The 27,554-nt window shown below is 51.4% G+C and overlaps 1 protein-coding gene across 1 annotated transcript in view; it reads right to left on the bottom strand.

The window, feature by feature from the left end:
• MAPKAPK3 (MAPK activated protein kinase 3) overlaps nt 1-27,554 on the bottom strand; it is a 48,310-nt gene that overhangs the window by 20,137 nt on the left and 619 nt on the right. The gene's annotated exons all lie outside the window — the stretch shown is intronic.

Below are 27,554 nucleotides of genomic sequence, written 5' to 3' on the forward strand. Positions count from 1 at the left end.
GCGGGCGATCGAACGAGCGTCCCCATCACGCTGGGCTGTGATCAGCAATATCTTCCTTGTCCAGAAGAAGGGTGGACAGATGAGGCCAGTTATCAATCTGCGCGCGCTGAATGCGGTAGTTCGCTACCGGCATTTCAAAATGGAGGGGATTCATCTTCTTCGGGACTTGTTAGTTCCTGGGGACTGGATGGTAAAGCTGGACCTGAAGGATGCCTACCTGACGGTCCCAGTGGCCACTCACTCCAGGGACCTGCTCCAGTTCAGGTGGAACGGCGAGGTCTGGAGGTTCACCTGTCTGCCATTCGGACTGTCTTCAGCTCCTTGGTGCTTCACCAAGTTGCTGCGTCCAGTCGTGTCATGGTTGAGGACTCGGGGCGTCCGCCTAATCATTTACCTGGACGACATCCTTCTGATGCACGAATCCAGGGTGGGATTACTGGAACATCTCCAGTGGACGTCGGATTTGCTTTCGGATCTCGGATTCCTCCTCAACATAGAGAAGTCCTGCCTCATCCCGGCTCAGAGGATGGAATTCTTGGGATTCAAGGTGGATTCTCTCTCAGAGTCCCTCAGTCTGCCGACGGCAAAGTTGCGGGCGATCCGCAAAGAATTGAGACATGCGCTCCTCATACCCCATCTCTCATTGCGTCACCTGGCCCGCATCATCGGTCTATTAGCCTCGTCCATCCAGGCGGCGTTTCCAGCCCCGTTACATTACCGTGCGCTCCAGCGACTGAAGATCGCCCATCTTCGGACCGGTGCATCCTTTGCGGACGCGGTGGTGCTGGACTCGGAGGCCCGAGAGGAGTTGAGTTGGTGGATCGCCAATCTGGAGGCGTGGAACGGCAGAGCGATTTTCGGCTTCCTGCCAGAATTGACCATAGAATCGGATGCGAGCCTCCAGGGTTGGGGTGCCCATTGCAATGGTGTATCCACGGGGGGCCCCTGGTCAGCGGAGGAGTCCCTCCTGCACATCAATGCGTTGGAGCTCCTGGCGGGATCTTTTGCGGTGAAGAGTTTTTCCAACGGGATCGCCAACGCGTGCATCAAGTTACGTATGGACAATATATCAGCAGTCCAGTATGTCAACCGTTTGGGGGGCACTCGCTCAGCGACTTTGGCTCGTTTGGCCAAAGACTTTTGGACATTTTGCCTATCCAGAGACATCATGGTCCAGGCGGAGTACTTACCGGGGCTGAACAACGTTCAGGCGGATTGGAACTCGCGCTACCTATCGGATGGCAGCGATTGGCAGTTGGATCCTCTGGTCTTCTCAGCAATTTCGGAATTGTGGGGTCCGATGTCTATCGACCTGTTCGCATCACGGCTGACCAGACAACTCACCCGGTTCTACAGCTGGCGTCCGGACCCGGAGGCATTAGCAGTGGATGCGTTCCTCCAGGATTGGTCGGTATCCCGCCTGTACGCGTTTCCCCCATTCTCGATGATTCCGAGGACACTCTTGCAGGTGATTCGTCAGCAGGCGGACCTAGTTCTGGTGGTCCCATTCTGGGGGTCTCAGGTCTGGTTCCCCTCGTTGCTGAGGATACTAGTGGAGATTCCTGTACTTCTCCCGACCCGGTCGGATCTCCTCCACAACCCTCTGGGTCTACAACACCCCCTTCTACTCGACGGATCCCTGCGGCTGCTGGCATGCCGGATCTCCGGACACCTGGATCGTTCGAGGGAGTTTCGGCTGCAGCTCGACAGCTATTGGACAGTGCATGGGCTCCCGGCACTAGGAAGTCGTACCGGGCAGCCTGGAGAACTTGGGCTAACTGGTGCGTGGAACGGGACTTGGATCCCGTTTCGGCACCTGTAACCCACCTGCTAGAATTTCTCACCTCTCTCTTCGAGGCGGGGAAGGCATATCGGACCATTAACCTTTTTAGGTCCGCTATTTCTTCTACCCATGCGGGTTTCGAGGGCGTCGCGGCTGGCCAACATCCTTCAGTTTCTCGCCTTTTAAGGGGGGCTCGTTTATCTTGTCCCCCGCGTCCTCGTTTTTCCACAACATGGGACGTTTCCCTGGTCCTTACCTTCTTGGCCTCCTGGCCCGGGAACTCTGACCTCACAATTAGGCAATTGTCAGCTAAATTGTTGGCGTTATTTTGCCTTATTTCGTGCAAGAGGGTCTCGGATGTGAGGGCTCTTGATCACGACGCGCGTTCCTTTACCCCGGAGGGGGTTACTTTCAACATCTAGCATCGCACAAAGACCAGCATACGTTTCGTGTCCTACCCCAGTTTTCCTGCCTCTCCGATCTTATGTCCAGTGGCGTGCCTTAAAGAGTACGAGTCCAGGACGCTGGCGCATCGGTCTCCGGCCAGCTCTCAGCTGTTCATTTCTATTCGTCATCCTTTTGGACCGGTTTCTAGCCCCACGTTAGCACGCTGGCTTAAAGGGGTGTGGACACGTCGGTCTTCACGGCCAATTTTTCTCTTTGCTGCTATTGGTGGTTCAGTAAAGAAGGAGAAAGCAATACTCGCCTCCGTGTCTTTAATAAAACTATGACTTTACGTCATGAAATAGGAAAATCATTAAGTTACATCCTGTATTATACTCCAGAGCTGCACTCACTATTCTGCTGGTGCAGTCACTGTGTACATACATTACTTATCCTGTGCTGATCCTGAGTTACATCCTGTATTATACTCCAGAGCTGCACTCACTATTCTGCTGGTGCAGTCACTGTGTACATACATTACTTATCCTGTACTGATCCTAAGTTACATCCTGTATTATACTCCAGAGCTGCACTCACTATTCTGCTGGTGCAGTCACTGTGTACATACATTACTTATCCTGTACTGATCCTGAGTTACATCCTGTATTATACTCCAGAGCTGCACTCACTATTCTGCTGGTGGAGTTACTGTGCACATACATTACTTATCCTGTACTGATCCTGAGTTACATCCTGTATTATTTTCCAGAGCTGCACTCACTATTCTGCTGGTGCAGTCACTGTGTACATACATTACATATCCTGTACTGATCCTGAGTTACATCCTGTATTATACTCCAGAGCTGCACTCACTATTCTGCTGGTGCAGTCACTGTGTACATACATGACTTATCCTGTACTGATCCTCAGTTACATCCTGTATTATACTCCAGAGCTGCACTCACTATTCTGCTGGTGCAGTCACTGTGTACATACATTACTTATCCTGTACTGATCCTGAGTTACATCCTGTATTATACTCCAGAGCTGCACTCACTATTCTGCTGGTGCAGTCACTGTGTACATACATTACATATCCTGTACTGATCCTGAGTTACATCCTGTATTATATTCCAGAGCTGCACTCACTATTCTGCTGGTGCAGTCACTGTGCACATACATTACTTATCCTGTACTGATCCTGAGTTACATCCTGTATTATATTCCAGAGCTGCACTCACTATTCTGCTGGTGCAGTCACTGTGCACATACATTACTTATCCTGTACTGATCCTGAGTTACATCCTGTATTATATTCCAGAGCTGCACTCACTATTCTGCTGGTGCAGTCACTGTGCACATACATTACTTATCCTGTACTGATCCTGAGTTACATCCTGTATTATACTCCAGAGCTGCACTCACTATTCTGCTGGTGCAGTCACTGTGCACATACATTACATATCCTGTACTGATCCTGAGTTACATCCTGTATTATACTCCAGAGCTGCACTCACTATTCTGCTGGTGCAGTCACTGTGTACATACATTACTTATCCTGTATTACACTCCAGAGCTGCACTCACTATTCTGCTGGTGCAGTCACTGTGCACATACATTACTTATCCTGTACTGATCCTGAGTTACATCCTGTATTATATTCCAGAGCTGCACTCACTATTCTGCTGGTGCAGTCACTGTGCACATACATTACTTATCCTGTACTGATCCTGAGTTACATCCTGTATTATACTCCAGAGCTGCACTCACTATTCTGCTGGTGCAGTCACTGTGTACATACATTACTTACCCTGTGCTGATCCTGAGTTACATCCTGTATTATACTCCAGAGCTGCACTCACTATTCTGCTGGTGCAGTCACTGTGTACATACATTACTTATCCTGTACTGATCCTGAGTTACATCCTGCATTATACTCCAGAGCTGCGCTCACTATTCTGCTGGTGCAGTTACTGTGTACATACATTACTTATCCTGTACTGATCCTGAGTTACATCCTGCATTATACTCCAGAGCTGCGCTCACTATTCTGCTGGTGCAGTTACTGTGTACATACATTACTTATCCTGTACTGATCCTGAGTTACATCCTGCATTATACTCCAGAGCTGCACTCACTATTCTGCTGGTGCAGTCACTGTGTACATACATTACTTATCCTGTACTGATCCTGAGTTACATCCTGCATTATACTCCAGAGCTGCGCTCACTATTCTGCTGGTGCAGTTACTGTGTACATACATTACTTATCCTGTACTGATCCTCAGTTACATCCTGTATTATACTCCAGAGCTGCACTCACTATTCTGCTGGTGCAGTCACTGTGTACATACATTACTTATCCTGTACTGATCCTGAGTTACATCCTGTATTATACTCCAGAGCTGCACTCACTATTCTGCTGGTGCAGTCACTGTGTACATACATTACTTATCCTGTACTGATCCTCAGTTACATCCTGTATTATACTCCAGAGCTGCACTCACTGTTTTGTGCCTTCAGTACTACAATCTCCGGGCTCCTCCTCTTTGCGCTGTCGTTTCCTCCCTGGTGTATTATAATGTGTATTTTATAACGGTTCTGCCTTCGCCTCTCTGTGCTGATGGCTCCTGAGCCTGTGATAAATTTGTGTTATACACAGCAGCCGTAGATCTGCGGGGGAGGGAGAGAGCAGCAGCCTGAACCAATCATGAGTCAGGGGGCGTGTCTCAGACTACCTCACTCTCCCAGCAGACACTGCCTCATTCTTCAGTGTTTCTGAGCGCAGTGCGTTATTTTACGCTGCAGCAGCAGGTCCTCCCCTCCCCCGCGTCCTGCGCATCGGATAATCATTAAGCTGTTGACTCAAGCCTCTAATCTGATGAAATGCGACGATTCAGCAGGTGTGAAATGGAGGCAGGAATGACCCCGCCGTGTGCAAACGCCTCGGGGATTTCACACTGTGACGACACCTTCAGCGTGTCAACAGTGGCCGTCAGCGGGCTCACCCCTCCCCCACCTGGGGAATGCCATCAGGGCAAGGCCCTATACTGTAAGCGGGGTCCTCCGCTGCCATGTTTCATGTCCTGACGACCCCATTCCTGACTACTGCCAGGGAAAGTGAACCCTATATGACAAGTCCCGGGGACCTCTGCTGAGTGGGAGATTTCAATGTGTGGAGTTACCCTTTAAGAGCCAGGTGGTCTCAGGAACAGGGGGGGGGGGGGGCACTTTCAGTAAGTGACTTTTTAAAGTGCTGGATATGTGTGCCCTTCACCCGCTGCCCGGCTCCGGTTACTGCAGCCCCCCCCATCTCAGGGTGAGAACTAATGCCAGGAACTCCGGTGTCACATGAGCCATCAAAACAGTGATATGACTGAGGCACGAGGCCCGGGATGCCTCACTGCATGTACTGCCAGTAAGATGTCACCCAGCATTCCCAGGATCAGATAAGACTTGACATAAGAGGACAGAGAGGCTGATGACATCAGAGCTGCTGCTGAACTACAAGTCTCAGCATGACCTGTTAGCTGAGAGATATTCAACTCTGACCCAGATATAAAGCGTCCGGCTCATCTCTCCCGTTGGTTCCACCATGTCTACACTCAGAACTCGCAAACCGGACCCAGCGCCTGTTCATATGTCTGTGTATGTATACGGGGGTATATATATATGTCTGTGTATGTGTACGGGGGTATATATATATGTCTGTGTATGTGTACGGGGGTATATATAAGTATATGTCTGTATGTATACGGGGTATATATAAGTATATGTCTGTGTATGTATACGGGGGTATATATAAGTATATGTCTGTGTATGTATACGGGGGTATATATAAGTATATGTCTGTGTATGTATACGGGGGTATATATATATGTCTGTGTATGTATACGGGGGTATATATATATGTCTGTGTATGTATACGGGGGTATATATATATGTCTGTGTATGTGTACGGGGGTATATATAAGTATATGTCTGTATGTATACGGGGGTATATATAAGTATATGTCTGTGTATGTATACGGGGGTATATATAAGTATATGTCTGTATGTATACGGGGGTATATATAAGTATATGTCTGTGTATGTATACGGGGGTATATATAAGTATATGTCTGTGTATGTATACGGGGGTATATATATATGTCTGTGTATGTATACGGGGGTATATATATGTGTATGTGTACGGGGGTATATATAAGTATATGTCTGTATGTATACGGGGGTATATATAAGTATATGTCTGTATGTATACGGGGGTATATATAAGTATATGTCTGTATGTATACGGGGGTATATATAAGTATATGTCTGTATGTATACGGGGGTATATATAAGTATATGTCTGTGTATGTATACGGGGGTATATATAAGTATATGTCTGTATGTATACGGGGGTATATATAAGTATATGTCTGTGTATGTATACGGGGGTATATATAAGTATATGTCTGTGTATGTATACGGGGGTCTATATAAGTATATGTCTGTATGTATACGGGGGTATATATATATGTCTGTGTATGTATACGGGGGTATATATAAGTATACGTCTGTGTATGTATACGGGGGTATATATATGTCTGTTTATGTATACGGGGGTATATATAAGTATATGTCTGTGTATGTATACAGGGGTATATATAAGTATATGTCTGTGTATGTATACGGGGGTATATATAAGTATATGTCTGTCTATGTATACAGGGGTATATATAAGTATATGTCTGTGTATGTATACGGGGGTATATATAAGTATATGTCTGTGTATGTATACGGGGGTATATATAAGTGTATGTCTGTCTATGTATACGGGGGTATATATAAGTATATGTCTGTCTATGTATACGGGGGTATATATATGTATGTATACGGGGGTATATATATGTCTGTGTATGTATACGGGGGTATATAGAAGTATATGTCTGTCTATGTATACAGGGGTATATATAAGTATATGTCTGTGTATGTATACGGGGGTATATATAAGTATATGTCTGTGTATGTATACGGGGGTATATATCAGTATACGTCTGTCTATGTATACGGGGGTATATATATGTATGTATACGGGGTATATCTTGTGGCTGAGGCTAGTGAGGAGGGAGGAAGCACAAACATCTGCTCCCACTACAAGGGTCTTTAGGACCACAGAATGAGATGGCGGCGCGTGCTCCCCGCGCGGCTCAGCGGCTCCTCGGATCTTGCCGGTTAGCAGGGTTACTCCTGCTCATTTCTGTTCGCTCAGAGAAGCTCCACTTTTACATCTTACACCCGACAAGAGCTTTTGGATATAGGATCAGACGACTTCGACTGTTTTATCAGCAACCTTCGACTCATCCCTGAAATAAGAAGAACACCCGACGCTCCGACGGCTACTCGAAGATGGCGCAGGGACCGCAAACAAAGGCGGGGGAGGCGCAGCGGGCTAACAGCTAAGGCCAACACCGTATCGGCTTTCTTTACCCAGCACCTTCCTTGCCTATGTGCGGTCCCTGGTGAACCAAACGGACCAGTTACGACTATGGATCACTGACAACAGGACACTTATGGATTGTAATAGTCAAGATACTCACGGAAACATGGCTACAAGCGGAATATCTGACAGTGCGGTCGAGCTGGTCGGACGCCGCACTCTCCGGGCGGACAGAATAGCAGATGATTCCGGTGAGAGGCGGAGGACTGTGCAGTTATGTCGGTGTACGAGCTCTGTCGTTGTTGGAAACACTGCTCAGCCGACCTACAGGATCTCGTGGTTCAGTGTAGGCCCTTGTATCTGCCGAGGGGGTCCACCTCCACTGTGATAACAGCTGCAGATATCCCATAATGCCAAGCTTGCGATGAACGAACTCCACGCGGTCATCAGCAAACAACAATCGGCACACCCTGAGGCTGCAGTTATTGTAGCGGTGACTTCAACCTAAAGTCAGTGCTACCTAAATTTCATCAACATGTCTCCTGCCAGACCAGAGGGGATAAGGCCTTGGACCACGTCTATACAAACATTGCTGGGGCCTACAAGACAACGCCCACCCGGGACAGTCCGATCACCTTCACTTGTTTCTCACCCCCAAGTATTCACCGCTTTTAACCGTGTGAAACCATCAGTGAAGACAATCAAAGTGTGGTCAGCGGGGGTAGGTTCTGTACTGCAGGACAGGTTTAAAGACACGGACTGGAGCATGTTTGCCTCTCAGGCCACCCGTGGTTCTCACACTGACATGGACTCTTACACGCACTCAGTCCTGGAGTACATCAACACCACAACGGACAATGTGACCACAGAAAAGCAGATCACAATGTACCCAGATCAGAAACCATGGATGACCAAGGAAGGAAGGCAGGTAACATTGCCTTCAGATAGGGGGAGGCTCCGGCCTACAGTACGTCCAGGGCAGACCTGAAGATGGGCATCAAGAAGGCCAAGCACAGCTACAAGCTGGAGGTGGAGGAACACTTTGTCCACTCCGACCCACGACGCATGTGGCTGGGCATTCAGGCCATCTCTGACTATAAGCTCAACAATTCCACACAGACAGCCATGACTGTGTCCTCCCTCAATCAGCTAAATGACTTCTACGCTCATTTTGACAAGGACAATAAGGAAATGTTTACCAAAGCCCTACCCTCTGATGACCGCCATACCTTCACCCTCACCATCACAGATGTCCATAATACACTGAGTAGCATCAACGCTCACAAGGCTGCTGGCCCTGACGGCGTTCCTGGACGTGTGCTTCGAGCATGTGCTGAGGAGCTCGCAGGGGTCTTCACCGCCATCTTTAACCTGTCGTTTGCCCAGGCAGTAGTACCAGCGTGCTTCAAGACTACCTCTATTGTGCCAGTGCCGAAACACTCATCACCAACTTGCCTGAACTACCTGTAGCACTCACGCCTATAGTTATGAAGTGCTTTGAGCGACTGGTCCTGGCACATCTACAGTTATGTTTGCCCCCCACACCGGGTCCTCACCAATTTGCCTATCTAAGTGATTGGAGCACAGAGGATGCTGTATCTGCAGCACTTCACTGCGTACTCTCACATCTGGACAACAAGAATACTTATGCAAGAATGCTGTTTGTTGATTTCAGCTCAGCATTCAATACAGTCATTCCCTCCAAGTTGATCACCAAACTTGTGGATCTTGGAATCAGCAACCCTATCTGTAACTGGATCATTGACTTTCTGACCCACAGACCCCAGCATGTTATGTGAGGAAATAACTGCTCCACCACCATCACACCCAACACTGGCAATCCACAGGGCTGTGTGCTGAGCCCGTTCCTCTACTCCACAGGGCTGTATGCTGAGCCTGTTCCCCTACTCCACAGGGCTGTGTGCTGAGCCCGTTCCTCTACTCTACAGGGCTGTGTTCTGAGCCCGTTCCTCTACTCCACATGGCTATGTGCTGAGCCCGTTCCTCTACTCTACAGGGCTGTGAGCTGAGCCCGTTCCTCTACTCCACAGGGCTGTGTGCTGAGCCTGTTCCTCTACTCCACAGGGCTGTGTGCTGAGCCCGTTCCTCTACTCCACAGGGCTGTGTGCTGAGCCCGTTCCTCTACTCCACAGGGCTGTGTGCTGAGCCCGTTCCTCTGCTCCACAGGGCTGTGTGCTGAGCCCATTCCTCTACTCTACAGGGCTGTGAGCTGAGCCCGTTCCTCTATTCCACAGGGCTGTGTGCTGAGCCCGTTCCTCTACTCCACAGGGCTGTGTGCTGAGCCCATTCCTCTACTCCACAGGGCTGTGTTCTGAGCGCGTTCCTCTACTCCACAGGGCTGTGTGCTGAGCCCGTTCCTCTACTCCACAGGGCTGTGCGCTGAGCCTGTTCCCCTACTCCACAGGGCTGTGTGCTGAGCCCGTTCCTCTACTCCACAGGGCTGTGTGCTGAGCCCGTTCCTCTACTCCACAGGGCTGTGTGCTGAGCCCGTTCCTCTACTCCACAGGGCTGTGTGCTGAGCCCGTTCCTCTACTCTACAGGGCTGTGTGCTGAGCCCGTTCCTCTACTCCACAGGGCTGTGTGCTGAGCCCGTTCCTCTTCTCCACAGGGCTGTGTGCTGAGCCCGTTCCTCTACTCCACAGGGCTGTGTGCTGAGCCCGTTCCTCTACTCCACAGGGCTGTGAGCTGAGCCCGTTCCTCTACTCCACAGGGCTGTGTTCTGAGCCCGTTCCTCTACTCCACATGGCTGTGTGCTGAGCCTGTTCCTCTACTCCACAGGGCTGTGTGCTGAGCCCTTCGTCTACTCCACAGGGCTGTGTGCTGAGCCCGTTCCTCTACTCCACAGGGCTGTGTGCTGAGCCCTTCGTCTACTCCACAGGGCTGTGTGCTGAGCCCGTTCCTCTACTCCACAGGGCTGTGTTCTGAGCCTGTTCCTCTACTCCACAGGGCTGTGTTCTGAGCCCGTTCCTCTACTCCACAGGGCTGTGTTCTGAGCCCGTTCCTCTACTCTACAGGGCTATGTCCTGAGCCCGTTCCTCTACTCTACAGGGCTGTGAGCTGAGCCCGTTCCTCTACTCCACAGGGCTGTGTTCTGAGCCCGTTCCTCTACTCCACAGGGCTGTGTTCTGAGCCCGTTCCTCTACTCCACAGGGCTGTGTGCTGAGCCCGTTCCTGTACTCCCTTCTCACCTATGACTGCAGGCCTAGGTATGGATCCAACTCCATCATCAAGTTTGCAGATGACACCACGGTGATCAGTCTCATCCCTGACAACGATGAGTCTGACTACAGGGAGGAGGTGAAGCACCTAGCTGTGTGGTGTGCTGACAATAACCTGCTCCTGAATACCAGCAAGACAAAAGAGCTCATTGTGGACTTCAGGAAGGAGAAGCAGAACACCCATGACCCCATCCACATAAATGGCACGGCTGTTGAACGGGTTTCCAGCTTCAAGTTCCTGGGGACCCACATCTCCAGCCTGGTGAAGAAGGCACATCAGCGCCTCTTTTTCTTGAGGACACTGAAGAAAAACCACCTGTCTGCTGACATACTGGGTAGAGAGCATCCTGACCAACTGTGTCACAGTCTGGGGTGGGAATTGCTCTGTAGCTGACCGCAAGGCCCTGCAGCGGGTGGTGAAAACCGCCCAACGCATCACAGGGCGCCACTCCCCGCCATTGACGATGTTCACAAGAAGAGATGTCTACGTCGGGCACGCATCATTCTTAGGGACTCCTCTCATCCTGCCAATAAACTCCTCCAGAAGGCGCTACAGGAACCTTCAGACTAAAACCAACAGGTTTAGGAACAGCTTCTTCCCCACACTCCACACTCACTTAACCCTCTACCCTCCCTTCCATAGCGTAAGTCTCCGTATAGCACGTACTTACACTATTGCAGTCTGTCCATAGCGCTGCTCTTCCACTTCTGGAGCGATATTCATAGCATTCTGCAGATCTGTTTACATCTGTAAATTTGTATATACGTAGCACATCTGTATAACTGTTCATAGTACATCTGTATATTTGCCATCTGTATAGCAATATAAACACATGTTTACTTAACGTATTTGTACATAACTATTCCTACTTTCTACACTATCCTTATCTGTATATAACCTAATTGCACTTGCTGCCCTTTGCACTTCTGATTAGATGCAAACTGTATTTCGTTACCCTGTATTTACATGTGTAATGACAATAAAGTTGAATCAAATCAAATATATAATATATGTCTGTGTATGTATATGGGGGTATATATAATATATGTCTGTGTATGTGTACGGGGGGGGGGGGGGTTATATAATATATGTCTGTGTATGTGTACGGGGGGGTATATATAAGTATATGTCTGTGTATTGTGACACAGTGAGAGGTTTGGTCTGGGAAAACAGGTATTTTCCTCCCAGTATGTGCTACTGGGCTGATTTACAGCCAGGTGAGGTCAAATACCCGACCGGATTTTAAGTGCTGGTCCGGGTTTTGGCAGCACCTGGCTGTCCTTAAATAGGCAGCTGGGCTCATAAGCCATGTCTGTGTGCTGGGATCTGAGGCCTGTGCGGGGCTGGAGAGCAGAGACCCGTGTGTCCGGGTAACAGGCCGCCTAAAGCCTGTATTTGGACTTTCTGAGGCAGAACTGCCACCAAGGTGACTTTTGTTATATTAACTTGCCATTGGGTGTGAAGTAACCCCGACACTGCCAAAGTGATGTTTTGTTTTGTCACCATGTGTGAATAAACCCTGAAGTTTGAATTATGAACTTGTATTTTGCCTCTGTACTGCGCCCGCTTATCCTAACTACCAGAGCGAATCCCCACAGCATGTCTACAGGGGGTATATATAAGTATATGTCTGTGTACTCATGTAGGTGTCTGTATACTGTCAGGCCACATTGCACTCTGGGACATTTTCCCGCTCATGTGACAGCGGTGACATCACTGCTCTCCTAATAGAACTGATGAGAACATCACATGATGAGGATTCCGCTCTGCTGATGGTTCATAACATATGATACATTGTTACATCCTGGTATTACAGTGAGGGGGTGTCCTCCGCTGTGTGGCCGGATTACTGGACTGGTGCAGTATGTGCTGTACATGTACAGTATCTCCAAAAGTCAGTGCACCCCTCACCTGTTTGTAAATCTTTTCATCTGACAACACTGAAGATCTGACACTTTGATACAATGTAAAGCAGTCAGTGTGCAGCTTGTATAAAAGTGTAAATTGGACTTGCCCTCAAAATAACTGATCACAGCCATTAATGTCTAAACTGCTGGCAACAAAAGTGAGTGCACCCCAAAGTGAGAATGTCCAATTAGCCATTTTCCTCCCCGGTGTCATGTGACTCGTTAGTGTTACAAGGTCTCAGGTGTGAATGGGGGCAGGTGCGGTATATTTGGTGTTATCGCTCTCGCACTGGTCACTGGACGTTCAGCTCCTCATGGCCAAGAACTCTCCGAGGATCTGAAGAAAAGACTCCTTGCTCTACATAAAGATGGCCGACACCCTGACAGTGAGCTGCAGAGCGGAGGCCCAGACTATACAACGGTTTAGCAAGACAGATTCCATCAGAACCGGCCTCACTATGGCCGACCAGAGAAGCGGAGTGCACGAGCTCAGCGTCATATCCAGAGGCTGTATGAGTGCTGCCAGCATTGCTGCAGAGGTTACAGGGGTGGGGGGTCAGCCTGTCAGTGCTCAGCGTCATATCCAGAGGTTGTATGAGTGCTGCCAGCATTGCTGCAGAGGTTACAGGGGTGGGGGTCAGCCTGTCAGTGCTCAGCGTCATATCCAGAGGTTGTATGAGTGCTGCCAGCATTGCTGCAGAGGTTACAGGGGTGGGGGGTTAGCCTGTCAGTGCTCAGCATAATATCCAGAGGTTGTATGAGTGCTGCCAGCATTGCTGCAGAGGTTACAGGGGTGGAGGTCAGCCTGTCAGTGCTCAGCATAATATCCAGAGGTTGTATGAGTGCTGCCAGCATTGCTGCAGAGGTTACAGGGGTGAGGGGTCAGCCTGTCAGTGCTCAGCGTCATATCCAGAGGTTGTATGAGTGCTGCCAGCATTGCTGCAGAGGTTACAGGGGTGGAGGTCAGCCTGTCAGGGCTCAGCGTCATATCCAGAGGTTGTATGAGTGCTGCCAGCATTGCTGCAGAGGTTACAGGGGTGGGGGGTCAGCCTGTCAGTGCTCAGCGTCATATCCAGAGGTTGTATGAGTGCTGCCAGCATTGCTGCAGAGGTTACAGGGGTGAGGGGTCAGCCTGTCAGTGCTCAGCGTCATATCCAGAGGTTGTATGAGTGCTGCCAGCATTGCTGCAGAGGTTACAGGGGTGGGGGGTCAGCCTGTCAGTGCTCAGCGTCATATCCAGAGGTTGTATGAGTGCTGCCAGCATTGCTGCAGAGGTTACAGGGGTGGAGGTCAGCCTGTCAGGGCTCAGTGTCATATCCAGAGGTTGTATGAGTGCTGCCAGCATTGCTGCAGAGGTTACAGGGGTGGGGGGTCAGCCTATCAGTGCTCAGCGTCATATCCAGAGGTTGTATGAGTGCTGCCAGCATTGCTGCAGAGGTTACAGGGGTGGGGGGTCAGCCTGTCAGTGCTCAGCGTCATATCCAGAGGTTGTATGAGTGCTGCCAGCATTGCTGCAGAGGTTACAGGGGTGGAGGGTCAGCCTGTCAGCGCTCAGCGTCATATCCAGAGGTTGTATGAGTGCTGCCAGCATTGCTGCAGAGGTTACAGGGGTGGGGGGTCAGCCTGTCAGTGCTCAGCGTCATATCCAGAGGTTGTATGAGTGCTGCCAGCATTGCTGCAGAGGATTCAGGGGTGGGGGGTCAGCCTGTCAGTGCTCAGCGTCATATCCAGAGGTTGTATGAGTGCTGCCAGCATTGCTGCAGAGGTTTCAGGGGTGGGGGGTCAGCCTGTCAGTGCTCAGCGTCCTATCCAGAGGCTGTATGAGTGCTGCCAGCATTGCTGCAGAGGTTACAGGGGTGGGGGCTCCGCCTGTCAGTGCTCAGCGTCATATCCAGAGGTTGTATGAGTGCTGCCAGCATTGCTGCAGAGGTTACAGGGGTGGGGGGTCAGCCTGTCAGTGCTCAGTGTCATATCCAGAGGTTGTATGAGTGCTGCCAGCATTGCTGCAGAGGTTACAGGGGTGGGGGTCAGCCTGTCAGTGCTCAGCGTCATATCCAGAGGTTGTATGAGTGCTGCCAGCATTGCTGCAGAGGTTACAGGGGTGGGGGGTCAGCCTGTCAGTGCTCAGCGTCATATCTAGAGGTTGTATGAGTGCTGCCAGCATTGCTGCAGAGGTTACAGGGGGGGGGGGTCAGCCTGTCAGTGCTCCACGTCATATCCAGAGGTTGTATGAGTGCTGCCAGCATTGCTGCAGAGGTTACAGGGGTGGGGGGTCAGCCTGTCAGTGCTCAGCGTCATATCCAGAGGTTGTATGAGTGCTGCCAGCATTGCTGCAGAGGTTACAGGGGTGGGGGGTCAGCCTGTCAGTGCTCCACGTCATATCCAGAGGCTGTATGAGTGCTGCCAGCATTGCTGCAGAGGTTACAGGGGTGGGGGTCAGCCTGTCAGTGCTCAGTGTCATATCCAGAGGTTGTATGAGTGCTGCCAGCATTGCTGCAGAGGTTACAGGGGTGGGGGTCAGCCTGTCAGTGCTCAGCATCATATCCAGAGGTTGTATGAGTGCTGCCAGCATTGCTGCAGAGGTTACAGGGGTGGGGGTCAGCCTGTTAGTGCTCAGCGTCATATCCAGAGGTTGTATGAGTGCTGCCAGCATTGCTGCAGAGGTTACAGGGGTGGGGGGTCAGCCTGTCAGTGCTCAGCGTCCTATCCAGAGGTTGTATGAGTGCTGCCAGCATTGCTGCAGAGGTTACAGGGGGGGGGGGTCAGCCTGTCAGTGCTCAGCGTCATATCCAGAGGTTGTATGAGTGCTGCCAGCATTGCTGTAGAGGTCACAGGGGTGGGGGGTCCGCCTGTCAGTGCTCAGCATAATATCCAGACGGTGTATGAGTGCTGCCAACATTGCTGCAGAGGTTACAGGGGTGGGGGTCAGCCTGTCAGTGCTCAGCGTCATATCCAGAGGTTGTATGAGTGCTGCCAGCATTGCTGCAGAGGTTACAGGGGTGGGGGTCAGCCTGTCAGTGCTCAGCGTCATATCCAAAGGTTGTATGAGTGCTGCCAGCATTGCTGCAGAGGTTACAGGGGTGGGGGGTCAGCCTGTCAGTGCTCAGCGTCATATCCAGAGGCTGTATGAGTGCTGCCAGCATTGCTGCAGAGGTTACAGGGGTGGGGGTCAGCCTGTCAGTGCTCAGCGTCATATCCAGAGGATGTATGAGTGCTGCCAGCATTGCTGCAGAGGATTCAGGGGTGGGGGGTCAGCCTGTCAGTGCTCAGCGTCATATCCAGAGGTTGTATGAGTGCTGCCAGCATTGCTGCAGAGGTTTCAGGGGTGGGGGGTCAGCCTGTCAGTGCTCAGCGTCCTATCCAGAGGCTGTATGAGTGCTGCCAGCATTGCTGCAGAGGTTACAGGGGTGGGGGCTCCGCCTGTCAGTGCTCAGCGTCATATCCAGAGGTTGTATGAGTGCTGCCAGCATTGCTGCAGAGGTTACAGGGGTGGGGGGTCAGCCTGTCAGTGCTCAGTGTCATATCCAGAGGTTGTATGAGTGCTGCCAGCATTGCTGCAGGGGTTACAGGGGTGGGGGTCAGCCTGTCAGTGCTCAGCGTCATATCCAGAGGTTGTATGAGTGCTGCCAGCATTGCTGCAGAGGTTACAGGGGTGGGGGGTCAGCCTGTCAGTGCTCAGCGTCATATCTAGAGGTTGTATGAGTGCTGCCAGCATTGCTGCAGAGGTTACAGGGGGGGGGGGTCAGCCTGTCAGTGCTCCGCGTCATATCCAGAGGTTGTATGAGTGCTGCCAGCATTGCTGCAGAGGTCACAGGGGTGGGGGGTCAGCCTGTCAGTGCTCAGCGTCATATCCAGAGGTTGTATGAGTGCTGCCAGCATTGCTGCAGAGGTTACAGGGGTGGGGGGTCAGCCTGTCAGTGCTCCACGTCATATCCAGAGGCTGTATGAGTGCTGCCAGCATTGCTGCAGAGGTTACAGGGGTGGGGGTCAGCCTGTCAGTGCTCAGTGTCATATCCAGAGGTTGTATGAGTGCTGCCAGCATTGCTGCAGAGGTTACAGGGGTGGGGGTCAGCCTGTCAGTGCTCAGCATCATATCCAGAGGTTGTATGAGTGCTGCCAGCATTGCTGCAGAGGTTACAGGGGTGGGGGTCAGCCTGTTAGTGCTCAGCGTCATATCCAGAGGTTGTATGAGTGCTGCCAGCATTGCTGCAGAGGTTACAGGGGTGGGGGGTCAGCCTGTCAGTGCTCAGCGTCATATCCAGAGGTTGTATGAGTGCTGCCAGCATTGCTGCAGAGGTTACAGGGGTGGGGGGTCAGCCTGTCAGTGCTCCACGTCATATCCAGAGGCTGTATGAGTGCTGCCAGCATTGCTGCAGAGGTTACAGGGGTGGGGGTCAGCCTGTCAGTGCTCAGTGTCATATCCAGAGGTTGTATGAGTGCTGCCAGCATTGCTGCAGAGGTTACAGGGGTGGGGGGTCAGCCTGTCAGTGCTCAGCGTCCTATCCAGAGGTTGTATGAGTGCTGCCAGCATTGCTGCAGAGGTTACAGGGGTGGGGGGTCAGCCTGTCAGTGCTCAGCGTCATATCCAGAGGTTGTATGAGTGCTGCCAGCATTGCTGTAGAGGTCACAGGGGTGGGGGGTCCGCCTGTCAGTGCTCAGCATAATATCCAGACGGTGTATGAGTGCTGCCAACATTGCTGCAGAGGTTACAGGGGTGGGGGTCAGCCTGTCAGTGCTCAGCGTCATATCCAGAGGTTGTATGAGTGCTGCCAGCATTGCTGCAGAGGTTACAGGGGTGGGGGTCAGCCTGTCAGTGCTCAGCGTCATATCCATAGGTTGTATGAGTGCTGCCAGCATTGCTGCAGAGGTTACAGGGGTGGGGGGTCAGCCTGTCAGTGCTCAGCGTCATATCCAGAGGCTGTATGAGTGCTGCCAGCATTGCTGCAGAGGTTACAGGGGTGGGGGTCAGCCTGTCAGTGCTCAGCGTCATATCCAGAGGATGTATGAGTGCTGCCAGCATTGCTGCAGAGGTTACAGGGGTGGGGGGTCAGCTTGTCAGTGCTCAGCGTCATATCCAGAGGATGTATGAGTGCTGCCAGCATTGCTGCAGAGGTTACAGGGGTGGGGGTCAGCCTGTCAGTGCTCAGCGTCATATCCAGGGGTTGTATGAGTGCTGCCAGCATTGCTGCAGAGGTTACAGGGGTGGGGGATCATCCTGTCAGTGCTCAGTGTCATATCCAGAGGTTGTATGAGTGCTGCCAGCATTGCTGCAGAGGTTACAGGGGTGGGGGGTCAGCCTGTCAGTGCTCAGCGTCATATCCAGAGGTTGTATGAGTGCTGCCAGCATTGCTGCAGAGGTTACAGGGGTGGGGGGTCAGCCTGTCAGTGCTCCACGTCATATCCAGAGGCTGTATGAGTGCTGCCAGCATTGCTGCAGAGGTTACAGGGGTGGGGGTCAGCCTGTCAGTGCTCAGTGTCATATCCAGAGGTTGTATGAGTGCTGCCAGCATTGCTGCAGAGGTTACAGGGGTGGGGGTCAGCCTGTCAGTGCTCAGCATCATATCCAGAGGTTGTATGAGTGCTGCCAGCATTGCTGCAGAGGTTACAGGGGTGGGGGTCAGCCTGTTAGTGCTCAGCGTCATATCCAGAGGTTGTATGAGTGCTGCCAGCATTGCTGCAGAGGTTACAGGGGTGGGGGGTCAGCCTGTCAGTGCTCAGCGTCCTATCCAGAGGTTGTATGAGTGCTGCCAGCATTGCTGCAGAGGTTACAGGGGTGGGGGGTCAGCCTGTCAGTGCTCAGCGTCATATCCAGAGGTTGTATGAGTGCTGCCAGCATTGCTGTAGAGGTCACAGGGGTGGGGGGTCCGCCTGTCAGTGCTCAGCATAATATCCAGAGGGTGTATGAGTGCTGCCAACATTGCTGCAGAGGTTACAGGGGTGGGGGTCAGCCTGTCAGTGCTCAGCGTCATATCCAGAGGTTGTATGAGTGCTGCCAGCATTGCTGCAGAGGTTACAGGGGTGGGGGTCAGCCTGTCAGTGCTCAGCGTCATATCCATAGGTTGTATGAGTGCTGCCAGCATTGCTGCAGAGGTTACAGGGGTGGGGGGTCAGCCTGTCAGTGCTCAGCGTCATATCCAGAGGCTGTATGAGTGCTGCCAGCATTGCTGCAGAGGTTACAGGGGTGGGGGTCAGCCTGTCAGTGCTCAGCGTCATATCCAGAGGATGTATGAGTGCTGCCAGCATTGCTGCAGAGGTTACAGGGGTGGGGGGTCAGCTTGTCAGTGCTCAGCGTCATATCCAGAGGATGTATGAGTGCTGCCAGCATTGCTGCAGAGGTTACAGGGGTGGGGGTCAGCCTGTCAGTGCTCAGCGTCATATCCAGGGGTTGTATGAGTGCTGCCAGCATTGCTGCAGAGGTTACAGGGGTGGGGGATCATCCTGTCAGTGCTCAGTGTCATATCCAGAGGCTGTATGAGTGCTGCCAGCATTGCTGCAGAGGTTACAGGGGTGGGGGGTCAGCCTGTCAGTGCTCAGCGTCATATCCAGAGGTTGTATGAGTGCTGCCAGCATTGCTGCAGAGGTTACAGGGGTGTAGGTCAGCCTGTCAGGGCTCAGTGTCATATCCAGAGGTTGTATGAGTGCTGCCAGCATTGCTGCAGAGGTTACAGGGGTGGGGGGTCAGCCTATCAGTGCTCAGCGTCATATCCAGAGGTTGTATGAGTGCTGCCAGCATTGCTGCAGAGGTTACAGGGGTGGGGGGTCAGCCTGTCAGGGCTCAGTGTCATATCCAGAGGTTGTATGAGTGCTGCCAGCATTGCTGCAGAGGTTTCAGGGGTGGGGGTCAGCCTGTCAGTGCTCAGCGTCATATCCAGAGGTTGTATGAGTGCTGCCAGCATTGCTGCAGAAGTTACAGGGGTGGGGGGTCAGCCTGTCAGTGTTCAGCGTCATATCCAGAGGTTGTATGAGTGCTGCCAGCATTGCTGCAGAGGTTACAGGGGTGGGGGGTCAGCCTGTCAGTGCTCAGCGTCATATCCAGAGGCTGTATGAGTGTTGCCAGCATTGCTGCAGAGGTTACAGTGGTGGGGGTCAGCCTGTCAGTGCTCGGCGTCATATCCAGAGGTTGTATGAGTGCTGCCAGCATTGCTGCAGAGGTTACAGGGGTGGGGGCTCCGCCTGTCAGTGCTCAGCATCATATCCAGAGGCTGTATGAGTGCTGCCAGCATTGCTGCAGAGGTTACAGGGGTGGGGGGTCAGCCTGTCAGTGCTCAGTGTCATATCCAGAGGTTGTATGAGTGCTGCCAGCATTGCTGCAGAGGTTACAGGGGTGGGGGTCAGCCTGTCAGTGCTCAGCATCATATCCAGAGGTTGTAGGAGTGCTGCCAGCATTGCTGCAGAGGTTACAGGGGTGGGGGGTCAGCCTGTCAGTGCTTAGCGTCATATCTAGAGGTTGTATGAGTGCTGCCAGCATTGCTGCAGAGGTTACAGGGGTGGGGGGTCAGCCTGTCAGTGCTCAGTGTCATATCCAGAGGTTGTATGAGTGCTGCCAGCATTGCTGCAGAGGTTACAGGGGTGGGGGTCAGCCTGTCAGTGCTCAGCGTCATATCCAGAGGTTGTATGAGTGCTGCCAGCATTGCTGCAGAGGTTACAGCGGTGGGGGTCAGCCTGTCAGTGCTCAGCGTCATATCCAGAGGTTGTATGAGTGCTGCCAGCATTGCTGCAGAGGTTACAGGGGTGGGGGGTCAGCCTGTCAGTGCTCAGCGTCATATCCAGAGGTTGTATGAGTGCTGCCAGCATTGCTGTAGAGGTCACAGGGGTGGGGGGTCCGCCTGTCAGTGCTCAGCATAATATCCAGAGGTTGTATGAGTGCTGCCAGCATTGCTGCAGAGGTTACAGTGGTGGGGGTCAGCCTGTCAGTGTTCATCGTCATATCCAGAGGTTGTATGAGTGCTGCCAGCATTGCTGCAGAGGTTACAGGGGTGGGGGGTCAGCCTGTCAGTGCTCAGCGTCATATCCAGAGGATGTATGAGTGCTGCCAGCATTGCTGCAGAGGTTACAGGGGTGGGGGGTCAGCCTGTCAGTGCTCAGTGTCATATCCAGAGGTTGTATGAGTGCTGCCAGCATTGCTGCAGAGGTTACAGGGGTGGGGGTCAGCCTGTCAGTGCTCAGCATCATATCCAGAGGTTGTAGGAGTGCTGCCAGCATTGCTGCAGAGGTTACAGGGGTGGGGGGTCAGCCTGTCAGTGCTTAGCGTCATATCTAGAGGTTGTATGAGTGCTGCCAGCATTGCTGCAGAGGTTACAGGGGTGGGGGGTCAGCCTGTCAGTGCTCAGTGTCATATCCAGAGGTTGTATGAGTGCTGCCAGCATTGCTGCAGAGGTTACAGGGGTGGGGGTCAGCCTGTCAGTGCTCAGCGTCATATCCAGAGGTTGTATGAGTGCTGCCAGCATTGCTGCAGAGGTTACAGCGGTGGGGGTCAGCCTGTCAGTGCTCAGCGTCATATCCAGAGGTTGTATGAGTGCTGCCAGCATTGCTGCAGAGGTTACAGCGGTGGGGGTCAGCCTGTCAGTGCTCAGCGTCATATCCAGAGGTTGTATGAGTGCTGCCAGCATTGCTGCAGAGGTTACAGGGGTGGGGGGTCAGCCTGTCAGTGCTCAGCGTCATATCCAGAGGTTGTATGAGTGCTGCCAGCATTGCTGTAGAGGTCACAGGGGTGGGGGGTCCGCCTGTCAGTGCTCAGCATAATATCCAGAGGGTGTATGAGTGCTGCCAGCATTGCTGCAGAGGTTACAGGGGGGGGGGTCAGCCTGTCAGTGCTCAGCGTCATATCCAGAGGTTGTATGAGTGCTGCCAGCAAAGCTGCAGAGGTTACAGGGGTGGGGGGTCAGCCTGTCAGTGCTCAGCGTCATATCCAGAGGTTGTATGAGTGCTGCCAGCATTGCTGCAGAGGTTACAGTGGTGGGGGTCAGCCTGTCAGTGTTCATCGTCATATCCAGAGGTTGTATGAGTGCTGCCAGCATTGCTGCAGAGGTTACAGGGGTGGGGGGTCAGCCTGTCAGTGCTCAGCGTCATATCCAGAGGATGTATGAGTGCTGCCAGCATTGCTGCAGAGGTTACAGGGGTGGGGGGTCAGCTTGTCAGTGCTCAGCGTCATATCCAGAGGATGTATGAGTGCTGCCAGCATTGCTGCAGAGGTTACAGGGGTGGGGGGGTCAGCCTGTCAGTGCTCAGTGTCATATCCAGAGGATGTATGAGTGCTGCCAGCATTGCTGCAGAGGTTACAGGGGTGGGGGGTCAGCCTGTCAGTGCTCAGTGTCATATCCAGAGGATGTATGAGTGCTGCCAGCATTGCTGCAGAGGTTACAGGGGTGGGGGGTCAGCCTGTCAGTGCTCAGCGTCATATCCAGAGGTTGTATGAGTGCTGCCAGCATTGCTGCAGAGGTTACAGGGGAGGGGGTCAGCCTGTCAGTGCTCAGCGTCATATCCAGAGGTTGTATGAGTGCTGCCAGCATTGCTGCAGAGGTTTCAGGGGTGGGGGGTCAGCCTGTCAGTGCTCAGCGTCATATCCAGAGGATGTATGAGTGCTGCCAGCATTGCTGCAGAGGTTTCAGGGGTGGGGGTCAGCCTGTCAGTGCTCAGCGTCATATCCAGAGGTTGTATGAGTGCTGCCAGCATTGCTGTAGAGGTCACAGGGGTGGGGGGGTCAGCCTGTCAGTGCTCAGACCATACGCCGCACACTGCATCACGTCTTCCCAGACGGAAGCATGATGAGAAACTTATTTGGTTCAGATGGTGTCAGGCGTGTGTGGTGACAACCAGGTGAGGAGCACAAGGACCAGTGTGTCCTGTCTACAGTCCACCATGGTGGTGGGGGTGTCATGGTTTGGGGCTGTATGAGTGCTGCCGACTGTGGGGGCTACAGGTCATTGAGGGAACCATGAATGCCGCCATGTACTGTGACATACTGAAGCAGAGCATGATCCCCATCCTTCTGGGCCGCAGGGCAGTATCCAACATGAGAAGGACCCCAAACACCTACAAGACGACCTCTGCCTTGTAAAGAACCTGAGGGTGAAGGTGCTGGACCGGCTCCAGACCTAAACCTATGGAGCATCTGTGGGGCCTCTCAGACGGGAGGTGGAGGAGCGCCGTCTGTAACATCCACCAGATCCATGATGTTGTCATGGAGGAGGAAGAGGATCCCAGTGGAACCTGTGAAGATCCAGTCACCTCCATGTCCAAGAGAGTTCAGGCCGTGCTGGGAAATAATGGCGGCCACACAGAATACGGACACTATGGGCACAGTTTGGCCATTCTCACTTAGGGGTGTCCGCACTATTGGGAGATACTGTATATAGGGGTGCACTGACTATTGAGAGATACTGTATATAGGGTGCACTCACTATTGGGATATACTGTATATAAGGGTGCACTGACATGTGAGAGATACTGTATATAGGGGTGCACTCACTATTGGGAGATACTGTATATAGGGGTGCACTGACATGTGAGAGATACTGTATATAGGGGTGTACTCACTATTGAAAGATACTGTATATAGGGTGCACTCACTATTGGGAGATACTGTATATAGGGGTGCACTCACTATTGAAAGATACTGTATATAGGGGTGCACTCACTATTGGGAGATACTGTATATAGGGGTGCACTCACTATTGGGAGATACTGTATATAGGGGTGCACTGACATGTGAGAGATACTGTATATAGGGGTGTACTCACTATTGGGAGATACTGTATATAGGGGTGTACTCACTATTGAGAGATACTGTATATAGGGTGCACTCACTATTGGGATATACTGTATATAAGGGTGCACTGACATGTGAGAGATACTGTATATAGGGGTGCACTCACTATTGAAAGATACTGTATATAGGGGTGCACTCACTATTGGGAGATACTGTATATAGGGGTGCACTGACATGTGAGAGATACTGTATATAGGGGTGTACTCACTATTGAAAGATACTGTATATAGGGGTGCACTCACTATTGGGAGATACTGTATATAGGGGTGCACTCACTATTGAAAGATACTGTATATAGGGGTGCACTCACTATTGGGAGATACTGTATATAGGGGTGCACTGACATGTGAGAGATACTGTATATAGGGGTGTACTCACTATTGGGAGATACTGTATATAGGGGTGCACTCACTATTGACAGATGCTGTATATAGGGGTGTACTGACATCTGTAAGATACTGTATATAGGGGTGCACTCACTATTGGGAGAAACTGTATATAGGGGTGTACTGATTATTGAGATACTGTATATAGGGGTGTACTGACTTCTGTGAGATACTGTATCTAGGGGTGCACTCACTATTGACAGATATTGTATATAGGGGTGTACTGACTTCTGTGAGATACTGTATATAGGGGTGCACTCACTATTGGGAGATACTGTATATAAGGGTGTACTCACTATTGGGAGATACTGTATATAGGGGTGCACTCACTATTGGGAGATACTGTATATAGGGGTGAACTCACTATTGAGAGATACTGTATATAGGGGTGCACTAACTTCTGTAGGATACTGTATATAGGGGTGGACTGATTATTGAGATACTGTATATAGGGGTGTACTGATTATTGAGATACTGTATATAGGGGTGTACTGACTTCTGTGAGATACTGTATCTAGGGGTGCACTCACTATTGAGAGATACTGTATATAGGGGTGTACTGACTTCTGTGAGATACTGTATATAGGGGTGCACTCACTATTGACAGATACTGTATATAGGGGTGTACTAACTTCTGTGAGCTACTGTATATAGGGGTGTACTGACTTCTGTGAGATATTGTATATAGGGGTGCACTCACTATTGACAGATACTGTATATAGGGGTGTACTAACTTCTGTGAGCTACTGTATATAGGGGTGTACTAACTTCTGTGAGCTACTGTATATAGGGGTGTACTAACTTCTGTGAGCTACTGTATATAGGGGTGTACTAACTTCTGTGAGCTACTGTATATAGGGGTGCACTAACTTATGTGAGCTACTGTATATAGGGGTGCACTGACTTCTGTGAGATACTGTATATAGGGGTGCACTCACTATTGACAGATACTGTATATAGGGGTGTACTGACTTCTGTGAGCTACTGTATATAGGGGTGCACTGACTTCTGTGAGATACTGTATATAGGGGTGCACTCACTATTGACAGATACTGTATATAGGGGTGTACTAACTTCTGTGAGATACTGTACATAGGGGTGTACTCACTTTTGGGAGATACTTTGTATGTGCTGATACTGAATGAAGGTGACATGTCATCCAATGGGGTGGATTTGCCGCAGATTTTTCACCACAAATGTGCAGCGAATGGCAGCGCCATACACGGGGCCGGGTTCTGAAAACGTCATTTACATGTAGCAGAAAACATGAGCAAGGAAAAATGGGCGCGCTGCAAATTCTCAAATCCTCCATCATGTGGCGGCTTTTCACCGGAAACGTATAGGGGTGAAATGCGCAGACGCCCTCCATCTGTCTCCACAGGACTACGGTCACGTCTGGTCATGGTGCCACGCGTTCCCCGTCTGCGTCCTGTCCACACTCGCCTCCTTCTGGAGACACATTCCAGGGCAGCACACCTGTGCAGCGGGTGTAACACGCCCTCAATCACAACGACTGCGCCCACAACCGGCCCCAGGGAACATGCAGCAGCAGACTGAAGCTATTGCCACACTGGCTGGTGAACTACAACTCCCAGCATGCCCTTTCAAATATCTGACATATCACCCTGACAGCTCTTGCTGGAAAAGGCACCAGCTGTAATAACACTGGGAACAGGTTCTGCCATGTCCTGAAATCATGGCCTCGTACACTGTAGCAAACCCCCAGAGATGCAAAGTGGACAGTCCCTAGATGTAAACAATCAAGGTTGCCATTCACCGACAACAAGCAAATGTCTTGCTTGACTCAGAATGTGACTTGAGCCCGACGATCTCCATGTGTCACCAATGGGGAAGCCGTGGACGAATAAGGGCTCTTTCACACCTGCGTTCTTGTCTTCCGGCATAGAGTTCCGTCGTCGGGACTCTATGCCGGAAGAATACTGATCAGGATTATCCTAATGCATTCTGAATGGAGAGTAATCCGTTCAGGATGCATCAGGATGTCTTCAGTTCCGGTACGGAACGTTTTTTGGCCGGAGAAAATACCGCAGCATGCTGCGCTTTTTGCTCCGGCCAAAAATCCTGAAGACTTGCCGCAAGGCCGGATCCGGGATCAATGCCCATTGAAAGGCATTGATCCGGATCCGGCCTTAAGCTAAACGTCGTTTCGGCGCATTGCCGGACCCGACGTTTAGCTTTTTCTGAATAGTTACCATGGCTACCGGGACGCTAAAGTCCTGACAGCCATGGTAAGTGTAGCGGGGAGCAGCATACTTACCGTCCGTGCGGCTCCCCGGGCGCTCCAGAGTGACGTCAGGGCGCCCCACGCGCATGGATCATGTGATCACATGGATCACGTCATCCATGCGCATGGGGCGCTCTGACGTCATTCTGGAGCGCCCGGGGAGCCGCACGGACTGTAAGTATACCGCTCCCCCGCTCCCCGCTACTACTATGGCAACCAGGACTTTAATAGCGTCCTGGCTGCCATAGTAACACTGAAAGCATTTGGAAGACGGTTCCGTCTTCAAATGCTTTCAGTACACTTGCGTTGTTACGGATCCGGCAGGCACCTCCGGCAACGGAAGTGCATGCCGGATCCCAACAACGCAAGTGTGAAAGAGGCCTAAGTATTAAGGATGATAGTGGTGATGAGCGAGGACGATGAGGAAGTGATCACCAAACACTGCTGGAATGTTCTCCACATAACGACTCAAAACTTGATATATTAATCAGCATGAGAGTAGTTCCCCTTTAACTGTGTTCACAGTTTCATTTCCATTAAAGGGACAGTACACCTGCTATGTGCTCTCTTTACTGTGCCAGTCTATTGCTCCCTGTTATCAGCCATTTCAGGGGAGAAGATGACTGTAGGACAGGAGAATACAGTCTATTGCTCCCTGTTATCAGCCATTTCAGGGGAGAGGATGACTGTAGGACAGGAGAATACAGTCTATTGCCCCCTGTTATCAGCCATTTCAGGGGAGAGGATGACTGTAGGACAGGAGAATACAGTCTATTGCTCCCTGTTATCAGCCATTTCAGGGGAGAGGATGACTGTAGGACAGGAGAATACAATCTATTGCTCCCTGTTATCAGCCATTTCAGGGGAGAGGATGACTGTAGGACAGGAGAATACAGTCTATTGCCCCTGTTATCAGCCATTTCAGGGGAGAGGATGACTGTAGGACAGGAGAATACAGTCTATTGCCCCCTGTTATCAGCCATTTCAGGGGAGAAGATGACTGTAGGACAGGAGAATACAGTCTATTGCCCCTGTTATCAGCCATTTCAGGGGAGAGGATGACTGTAGGACAGGAGAATACAGTCTATTGCCCCCTGTTATCAGCCATTTCAGGGGAGAGGATGACTGTAGGACAGGAGAATACAGTCTATTGCCCCCTGTTATCAGCCATTTCAGGGGAGAGGATGACTGTAGGACAGGAGAATACAGTCTATTGCCCCCTGTTATCATCCATTTCAGGGGAGAGGATGACTGTAGGACAGGAGAATACAGTCTATTGCCCCCTGTTATCAGCCATTTCAGGGGAGAGGATGACTGTAGGACAGGAGAATACAGTCTATTGCCCCCTGTTATCAGCCATTTCAGGGGAGAGGATGACTGTAGGACAGGAGAATACAGTATATTGCTCCCTGTTATCAGC

This window comes from Bufo bufo, chromosome 9, assembly GCF_905171765.1.
Source record: "Bufo bufo chromosome 9, aBufBuf1.1, whole genome shotgun sequence".
Taxonomy (NCBI): Eukaryota; Metazoa; Chordata; class Amphibia; order Anura; family Bufonidae; genus Bufo; species Bufo bufo.